The 10,487-nt window shown below is 33.2% G+C and overlaps 1 protein-coding gene across 1 annotated transcript in view; it reads right to left on the bottom strand.

The window, feature by feature from the left end:
* The window catches only part of LOC127836480 (TNF receptor-associated factor 3-like), a 47,494-nt gene extending 40,216 nt beyond the window's left edge, over positions 1–7,278 (bottom strand). Inside the window, exons 1-2 of the mRNA XM_052363133.1 lie at positions 6,956–7,278; positions 2,966–3,043 (exon numbers count right to left, since the gene is read on the bottom strand). The gene's annotated coding sequence lies outside the window, so the exon portion shown is untranslated. The remainder of the gene's footprint in view (positions 1–2,965; positions 3,044–6,955) is intronic.
* Between the last annotated feature and the right edge of the window lie 3,209 nt (positions 7,279–10,487).

Raw genomic sequence — 10,487 nt, 5'->3', positions numbered from 1 at the left:
AACCATTTTTTTCCTTCGGAAAACCTGGTTAAAAATCCGCAATTATACCATCGGAACCCGGGCTTATCCGAATTATTGATCATATTTACATTATTGTTAAAAATTTCAAATGGCTGCTCTCCTCGATATTATTATCTTTTGTGTACATTTTTTAAATAAAAATATGTTATATGGTGTATGATTTTCTCAGGATTTTATTTTATTTTATTTCGTCAATTTGTATTTGTTTTATTGTTTTCTAGCGAAATATTTTGTATTTGTTCGGTTCCCTCAATCCATTCAGCTTTACTCCTAAACATATAACTTTTATTTTATTATTATTAAACTCATGTCATAATTGTTTTGCATTATTTAATGTTCTAAAAGTAAATTATCGTCGAATTTGATATTAACTGATTTTCAGTCTTTATAATAATTTTGCATTAGCTCATTTTCTTGCGTATTTGTATGCCCCGGGTAGGGTGGCATATAGCAGTTGAACTGTCCGTCCGTCATTCAGTCCGTCCGTCCAAAAACTTTAAAATTGACCAAAAATTTTGCAATATTGAAGATAGCAACTTTATATCTGGCATGCATCTGTATCTCATGGAGCTGCACATTTTGAGTGCTGAAAGTCAATGTCATCCTTCAAGCTCAAATGTCAAAAAAACAAACCCAAGGGAAGTAACAAGCTTTAAAGGGAGATAATTTATATTTATCATTTTACAAGGGAAGTAATATTTTTAAAGGGATATATTACAAAACAAAAATATTTTAATCAAAGCGGCACAGTAGGGGGGCATTGTGTTTCTGACAAATACATCTGTTGTTCATTCTATTTTTATGGCTTGAATATCTTATGATTTCTTCCCTTATTCTTCATTTAATGAATTCCAATAAGGTGTTTGGGTTAGCTTCTTGATTAAACTCAACAACTTAATTTATTTCATTTTTTATTTTTGTCTGATATTCAGTATCTAATAATAACGAATTGCTTAATTTAAAATACCCGGGGTCTCTTTCTTGTTTGTTGGTATCAAATTTCATTTTAACAATAGAATGATCCGAGCGATAACATGTGTGTATTTGGCAGTTAGTGTTTCGTCATCGTAGTATTTAATAGTATTCTCTAATGTGTTGTACAAATTGACGTCATCATAATTTGGTGCATATAGATTAATCAAAATTACGTTGCTATCTGATATACGTAGTTTTATAAATTGCATTAGTCCAACTAATATTTCTTTATATTCAATTGATAAAGAAGTGCCAATTATGTCACAGATACATGATTTATTAATAAGAATTCCGACGCCGTTGATATTGGTGCTTTTGCCACAAAAATATTGCACTGTCCAAGAAGCTCCCCAATTTGTATTATCATTCTGAGTATTATTTCGAATTTCTTGTAATACAACAACAGATAAAGCCTTTTGATTTAGGCACCTTAATGCTTTATCACGCTTATTCTTAGTCCCTAAACCCTTTACATTAAATGCAACAATTTGTATATTAAGTATAATATATGAGTAGTACACATTGCACGAAGTTCTGCTTAGAATTTGTCTTCTTATAGTTTTTTACTGCTTCAAAATATGTAGCGTTATATTGTCTTGTATGTTTGTGTCATGTGAAGTCTTATTACAGAGTTTTCTTATTTGTAACATTTGTTATATATAAATTGGAATTGGAAATACTTGTTTTCTGGTATATAATGCGGATTTTACGTTATTACCTTTTATTTTGCAATATCATTTATGTGTTGTGCATGTAAGCGGGTGTGTAAGAGTGTGTGAGAGCGTATGTGTGTGCGGCTTGTGTGTATGTGTGCGTTTGTAAGCTGGGAATATCGCATCAAAATAATATTTTACGTCTTAAAGGTGGACAGTATTTTACAACATAAACAATTTTGCAAAATACATAGTAACTAAGCTGTGCACTTTGTAGAACTATCGTTACATGTAAATACAATTTTGTAACATACATACTTTTGCAACATACATATTAAGCATACAAAAAGATTAACAAGCATATGTATGTACAAAAAGACACCCAGCAGTTTTGGTAATATACACAAAAGACAGCTACACAAAAAGATCAACAAACATATGTTCGTACAAAAAGCATCCAGCCGTTTTACAAAGTAGCGTTAACAACTGAAATACACTTATATATAATACATTTGTTTCATTTTATGTGTACGTAAAAATGCCAATTTTCCAACAAGAAATGTTAAGATGTCTTTTAATTCGATACACTATTAGAGTAGTGAACAGTTTTACTTAAATAACATTTACGATTAGGGTATACTAGTAAATGTATTTGCAAACGTTAACTATGATGTGTAAACTGGGTTTGTTCTTTCACTTTTAAAAGGATCTTGATTTATCGAAAAATTAAAATAATCAATTTTTTTTTGAAGATTTAATTTATGTTTTCCACAAATTATAAATATACATTTCATGGTTAGTAATATCTAATAAATATCACGACAGCCCGTGTGTAGAGGCTTAAATTGTCGAAAGCAAAAGTATCAAGCTTCTCACAAGGCTTTTGGTACATTTAAACATATTATGGAGGCATACTACTCCACTGTTGTTTTGAGTGGGTATTTTTGTATGAAGTATTATTTTACTGTTACATATATTTTAAACTATTTTTTGACATTTATACATCAAACATTGAAGTGGTTTTAATTTAATAACATATCAATACTGTACGGATTAATTTAATCCGTTGTACAATTGTTTGTTTGGTGTTTGGTTAGTCCATGCACAATAGCGGTTTACATTTTGATGATTTTATACTGATTGGTATTTATTTGTGATTGGTTGAGAATGTTGCACGAGCATTTCGTGAATGTATAGCGCACATGACCTTTCACGAGCATAGAGTGTATTTGTGTGTGTTTATTGTTCAAAAAAAGGAATATACTCGTTTGTCTGCGGTTTGGCCATGGCAAGTTTTTAACCTTCATTAAACTTACTGTGAGTAGTTGTTTTATAATTCCTTTGCCAAAGTCAAAAATGGTTCCAGTCTGCTTGTCATCTAAGACCAGTTTCATCTGAAAGATGGTAAAAAGAATGGTTGAATACATGTACATATCATAATAAGATCGAAACGTCATAAAATACTTTAAATTCATTAAAATATGACTGAATATGGCTGATAAACATTATTTTATTTATTTAATTTCGTAATTAAGATCCCACAATTAATGCTCCTGAAAGTATCGTGATTAAGAAAACACGTCTATTGCACCCTATTACCGGCTATACATCTATATTATTTTAAACAGAATAGTTTATTTTTGACTTAAGCATGTGAATCTCATCGTCGTTTACATACATATCAATAAACATATTTCGTGAACATATTTCGTGAGAATGGCACATGGATGGGGTTAATACATACTGATCACACAATGTTATGCGTATAGTTTTACAAATATAGCAATAATTACATAATTCTGACCTTATTTTCTTTATAACACTACATATATATGACATTTTCTCTTATATTGAAGAATTTTAAACTAAACATGGCTAGCTTTCTTAATACAGTTTTGTTTGAACTATTACGTAGTTTAATAAACTTGAACATCTTTGGCCGGATTCTATAATATTTCGGAATTTATGCATTCCTAACATCATTATAATAAGGCCATTTAAGAACAAAATGAAATTCATCATTGATGTCATTTAGGTTGCATAATATACATTTGCGTTGATCAATGTCAATGTTCTGGTATCTGTCCGTTTCTATAGATAATGTGTGAGACGACAAACTTAACTTAGCAATAATGTTTATATGTTTTTTATTTTCAACAACATCAAGATACGATGATCTTTCAAATACTGGTTTTAGTTCCTTATATAGGATCATTGATTGTATTTTCGATGACCAATTGTTTGCATTATTTTTAGGTTCAATTTCTAATCTCTGTAAAACTACAACTTGTTTTAAGAATACAATTTCCCTGTTTCTCAGTATGTAATTTAAAAAAATATTTAACCATCCTGACGTATCTGTCAATATGCAAGGAAAATCGACCGACTTCGGCATATAGCGCTAATGAATTTGTTGACATTTTTACGTTCAATAGTCTTTTACAAAATTTAATGCTTTACTGATTGAACCACCTTTTCGGAATACATTGACCTTGGTTTTTTCAATGTTAACTGTTAAATTTCACTTATTGCAGTAGGTTTCTAAATTGTATAATGACCCTTGAAGACCCTCTTGTGTTTCAGAAAATAAAACCGCGTCGTCAGAAAATAATAAGAGATATATGTTTATTTGATCTAATGTTATGCCGGCGTTTATTCCATTTTGCAGACTTAATTTGATGTCATAAATAAAGAGTGAAAACAATATGGGCGAGGTTATCTTCCCTGAAATAGACCAACGTTACTATTGAATATGTCTGACGGTGAACCCATGTGTTTTACCTGTAATTTTACTTCATTATACATGGATCGAATAAGGGTCAAGAGTTTTCCGGCGATGCCCAGATTAATCATTTTACTCCATAATTGACCGCGATTGATGACGGCATATGCTTTCCGGTAGTCAATATAACAACAATACAGTTTTTCTTTATTCTGCAACTGTCTTTCTAATAGGGCATTAAGAATAAATATTGCATCTACTGTGCGACAGTTTTAAGCCGAATTAAGCATCCGTTAAAATGTCATTTGTTTCCGCTCAGTGTTTAAGACGTATATCTAATATACTTGTAAAAAGTTTGGATAACAACTAATTAACGTAATTTCCTCAATAGTTATTTGAGTCTGTAATGTCGCCACGTTTATATATTGGTATGATAACTCCGGACGCCAAGCTGCGTGGAAAACACGTTTTATCCATTATGTAATTAAATAATGTTTCTAACGGCTTTGATAGCACATGTATTGTTTCAGTAAAGTATTGATTATATTGTCCTGCGCATGCGCTTTATTGTGTTTCAATCGTGTTGTTGCCTTTATTATCTGTTCTATCGATATAGGATTATCAAGTTCGGAGTACGAAGGTTGTGTTTTGCCTATTGTCAAATTCTTTTAATAAAGTTTCGACGTCAAACGAATTTAAATTTACACTGCCTTCGTCGGCTAATCTACTGAAATAATCATGAAATTCGTTTAACGTTATCGTGTCTGAGATTTGTAATGAAGGTTTTCGCCTGAATAGTCATTCACGACGTGATTTCCGTCTCATATTATTCATTCGTTTGCTTTGGTCATTTTATATTTTAATTTCGTTGTCCTAAATGTATAATTGTAATCCTTCTTCATAGAAATCATTTGTTCTCGCCTACGTCCATTTTTATTTAGATTGTACTCGTTTAAAGCTCTTGTTAGATGAGATTGTTTGTTTTTACACTCTTCGTTAAACCATTTTGTCTATTTTAAGAAGAATCTAAAAATTGGATTATTTCAGGTTTTATAATGCGCTTAACATATTTATCCCCATTTAAATTTAAATATCTTGAGAATTATCCCACTAAAATATCAGGGCGAGTGTTTTTATCAATTTGCGATAATAGCTTTTGTTCCAGATTCTGAACATCACACGATACATCACGTACAAAGTCGCATTTGTTATCTGGTTTCCATTTAAATAAACAATCGGATTACTATTACTTGTTAAAACCGCGTGCGGAAATTAAATGTAAGCGGCGCATGATTAGAGAATTCCGTGAAATTGTTTACGGTAAAATCTAAAATATCACTGAAAATGGTACGCGCAGTTAATAAATAAGCTACTGCGCTTTCACCATTATGTGTACAGCACGTAATATTCCCTAAAGTGTAGTCGTTATGTAACCGTCCATTCACGATACGAATATTGGTTGCTTTGCATAAATCTAACAAGAAGTCGTAAAAACGATTTGTAACTGGGTCACAATTTGAACGTGGGATAAGGGTTTCAATATCTGGGTCAGAACCAAAATCAATATCGCGTATATGCCTATCATTTTCCTTGTAATATGCTTTGTGTCCCGTTCGCGAGTTTGTATCTCCCGTTAAAAATACTTTACCTTCCGTTTGATAAAAAGTAATATCACATTCAATAGTTTGAAAAATAGCATAGGTAAACAAAGAATGAACAGGGGAATTTTCGGGTGCAATATATACAACACATAGATATACATCCTATTCAATATAAAAAACAGCTTATCTAATTTAAGCCAAACAATGGAATCAATATCATTTTTACCAATATGGCACCTTTACGAATATAATTTTTAATATAAATAATAATATCACCACTTGAGCGCTCCGCTCTACGGTTTTGCAATCGTCTATATGAATGAATTGATTTGCTGTAGCCTTTTAAATCTATCGTAGAATCTGTATTTGTCAATGTTTCAGTTAAACATATAATGTCATGATAGGAAAGAAAAGATGTAAACTTACTATTGGAACATTTAAGTGCACTTAGTCCTTTCATATTCCACGTTACAATTTTAACGACATTCTCATGAACATCCTATTCCACATACACTTGTTTGTTTATGTATATTGACGTACAACTATAACATTTATTACAGATTTGTAGGCATTTCGTGTTAAACCCTTTGACATAGAAATTATCTGTTTGTCATTTTAAAGGCAGGTCCCAAAATGTACTTAAAAGAAATACGTCAGTTCCAGAAAGACGGGTTAAACCACTGTATTTTTGCAATAAATTATTTTTTTAGATATAAAACTGCTTCGGAAAGCAAAAAGGTGATTGTGTGTTATCTTCTATACACATGCACACATACTGTATATTATAAGTGATAAATGGTATTTGTACATCAAATTTCGCATAGGTCCTGAAAGTAAACAACGCATTTGTGCACGGTTTTCCTTCAATATTTGGTTATTACCGACTGCTTCGATCTTGAAACAATAAATCGAGGGAAGCATTAAAATCATTTAGCCAAAAGAGCGTATTTATTTTAAAGAAAAATAAACATAGCTTGGCTTACCCGGAGAAAATGGACGATCCTCTTCTAGATCTTCTTCAATAATTTGAGCTTTTGTGAGATCATACGTAGAGCTTAACGTTTTTTGTGGTAAAGGCACAACCCATGTTAAAAATACGCACCCAATGTGTGACTGATAACACTGGGAAACACTCTTTTCCATTTTCCTGATTCCATTGGCTGTTTCGATTGGCTGTTTCGGCTATGGAAAATAGTTGTATGGCCATAGACGAGAAAGACCGGTTATGGAAGAGAAAGACCGGTTATAGAACATTTAGTTTTAGAAAGACGTCGGAGGACTAAAAGATAAAAAGTAAATAGTAATAACATAAATTTCATTCTTAAATACGAATTAAATTATATGTACTGGTACTAGTCTTCTATCTTCAATGGTCCAATATGGATGTGTATGGTGTACTTAATACATAAATAAACTACACGTATGGTTTATAAGTTTAATGTACATCGATAATAAATATATAATCATGCAACTTGATAGTGCGCGTGCATGTGATGAGCGCTACTGCAAGTCGACTATGGCCACAGTAAATAACTATTAAAATGACAACATTGCTCATTTCTTCAAGTCAACTATGGCCACAGTGAATGACTCTGAAAATGAATTTTTTTTCGTTACTGCAAGTCAAATATAGCTACAGTAAATGACTCTTAAAATGTCACCACTGTTCATTAATGAAAGTCGACTATGACCACAGCAAATGACTCTTAAAATGACACAATTGTTCATTACTGCAAGTAGACTATGGCCACAGTTAATCACTCTTAAAATTACACCATCGTCCATTACTGAAAGTCGACTATGGCCACAGCAAATGGCTCTTAAAATGTCCCCATCGTTCATTACTGCAAGTCGACTATGGCCACAGTAAATGACTCTTAAAAAGACACCCCATTTTTCAGTACTGCAAGTCGACTATGGCCACAGTAAATGACTCTTTAAATGACACCTACGTCCAATACTACAAGTCGACTATGGCCACAGTAAATGAATCTTAAAATTACACCATTGTTCAGTACTGTAAGTTGACTATGGCCACAGTAAAAAACTCTTAAAATGACACCATTTTTCATTACTGCAAATCGACTATGGCCACAGTAAATGACTCTTAAAGAAACACCCTCGTTCATTTCTAAAAGTCTTCTATGGCCACAGTAAATGACCCTTAAAAAGACACCATCGTTCATTACTGAAAGTCGACTATGGCCATAGTAAATTACTCTTAAAATGTCACCACTGTTCATTACTGCAAGTCGAATATGGCCACAGTAAATGACACTTAAAATGACACCATCGTACATTACTGCAAGTCGACTATGGCCACAGTAAATAGTAAATGACTCTTAAAATGTCACCACTGTTCATTACTGCAAGTCGACTATGGCCAGAGTAAATGATTCTTAAAATGACACCATCGTTCATTACTGCTAGTCAACTATGGCCGCAGTAAAAGACTCTTAAAATGACACCCTCGTTCATTACTAAAAGTCGACTATGGCCACAGTAAATGACTCTTAAAATGACACCATCGTTCATTACTGCAATTCGACTATGGCCACAGTAAATGACTCTTAAAATAACACCATCGTTCATTACTAAAAGTCGACTATGGCCACAGTAAATGACTCTTAAAATGACACCATCGTTGATTACTAAAAGTCGACTATGGCCACAGTAAATGACTCTTCAAATGACACCATCGTACATTACTACAAGTCGACTATGGCCACAGTAAATGACTCTTAAAATGACACCATCGTTCATTACTGCAAGTCGACTATGGCCACAGTAAAATACTCTTAAAATGACACCATCGTTCATTACTGCAAGTCGACTATGGCCACAGTAAATGACTCTTAAAATAATACCATCGTTCATTACTGAAATTCGACTATGGCCACAGTAAATGACTCTCAAAATGAGACCATCGTTCATTACTGCAAGTCAACTATGGCCACAGTCAATTACTCTTAAAATGACACCATCGTTCATTACTGCAATTCGACTATGGCCACAGTAAATGACTCTTAAAGTGACACCACCGTTCATTACTGGAAGTCGACTATGGCCACAGTAAATGACTCTTAAAATATCACCACTGTTCATTACTGCAATTCGACTATGGCCACAGTAAATGACTCTAAAAATGACACCATCGTTCGTTACTGAAAGTCGACTATGACCACAGTAAATGACTCTTAAAATGACACCATCGTTCATTAATACAAGTCGACTATGGCCACAGTAAATGACTCGTAAAATGACACCATCGTTCATTACTGCAAGTCGACAATTGCCACAGTAAATGACTCTTAAAATGTCACCACTGTTCATTACTGCAATTCGACTATGGCCACAGTATATGACTCTTAAAATGACACCATTACTGTGGCCCAAGTCGAATTGCAGTAATGAACGATGGTGTCATTTTAAGAGTCATTTACTGTGGCCATAGTCGACTTTCAGTAATTAACGATAGTGTTATTTTAAGAGTCATTAATTGTGGCCATAGTCGACTTTTAGTAATGAACGATGGTGTCATTTTAAGGTTTATTTACTGTGGCCATAGTCTACTTTTAGTAATGAACGATGGTGTTATTTTAAGAGTCATTTACTGTGGCCATAGTCGACTTGCAGTAATGAACGATGAAGAGTCATTTACTGTGGCCTTAGTCGACTTGTAGTAATTAACGATGGGTGTCATTTTAAGAGTCATTTACTGTGGCCATAGTCGACTTTTAGTAATGATCGATGGTGTCATTGTAAGAGTCATTTACTGTGGCCATAGTCGACTTTGAGTAATGAACGATGGTGTTATTTTAAGAGTCATTTACTGTGGCCATAGTTGACTTGCAGTAATGAACGATGGTGTCATTTTAAGAGTCATTTACTGTGGCCATATTCGACTTGCAGTCATGAACGATGGCCTCATTTTAAGAGTCATTTACTGTGGCCATAGTCGACTTTTAGTAATTAACGATGGGTGTCATTTTAAGAGTCATTTACTGTGGCCATAGTCGACTTTTAGTAATGAACGATGGTGTCATTGTAAGAGTCACTTACTGTGGCCATAGTCGACTTTGAGTAATGAACGATGGTGTTATTTTAAGAGTCATTTACTGTGGCCATAGTTGACTTGCAGTAATGAACGATGGTGTCATTTTAAGAGTCATTTACTGTGGCCATATTCGACTTGCAGTCATGAACGATGGTCTCATTTTAAGAGTCATTTACTGTGGCCATAGTCGACTTTCAGAAATGAACGATGGTGCGATTTTCAGTGTTATTTACTGTGGCCATATTCGACTTTTAGTAAAGACTATAGACTATTTATAGTCATGAACAATAATTCGATTTAAAAATAATCTTTAGTGGTAAAGGATGAGGTGTGCTAACGAATTCAATTTGAAATATTATTTTGTCACGCCGTGGCTAGACTTCTAGAAGGAAAGAACTGACCTAGCACGACTGGTCCTGAATGCATTTAAAGTAAGGTCTGAATGAACGCTTTCTTCA

This window comes from Dreissena polymorpha, chromosome 6 (assembly GCF_020536995.1).
Source record: "Dreissena polymorpha isolate Duluth1 chromosome 6, UMN_Dpol_1.0, whole genome shotgun sequence".
Lineage (NCBI taxonomy): Eukaryota > Metazoa > Mollusca > Bivalvia > Myida > Dreissenidae > Dreissena > Dreissena polymorpha.
The sequence above is the reverse complement of the archived record's forward strand: the minus strand, read 5'-3'. Positions and strand labels throughout refer to the sequence as shown.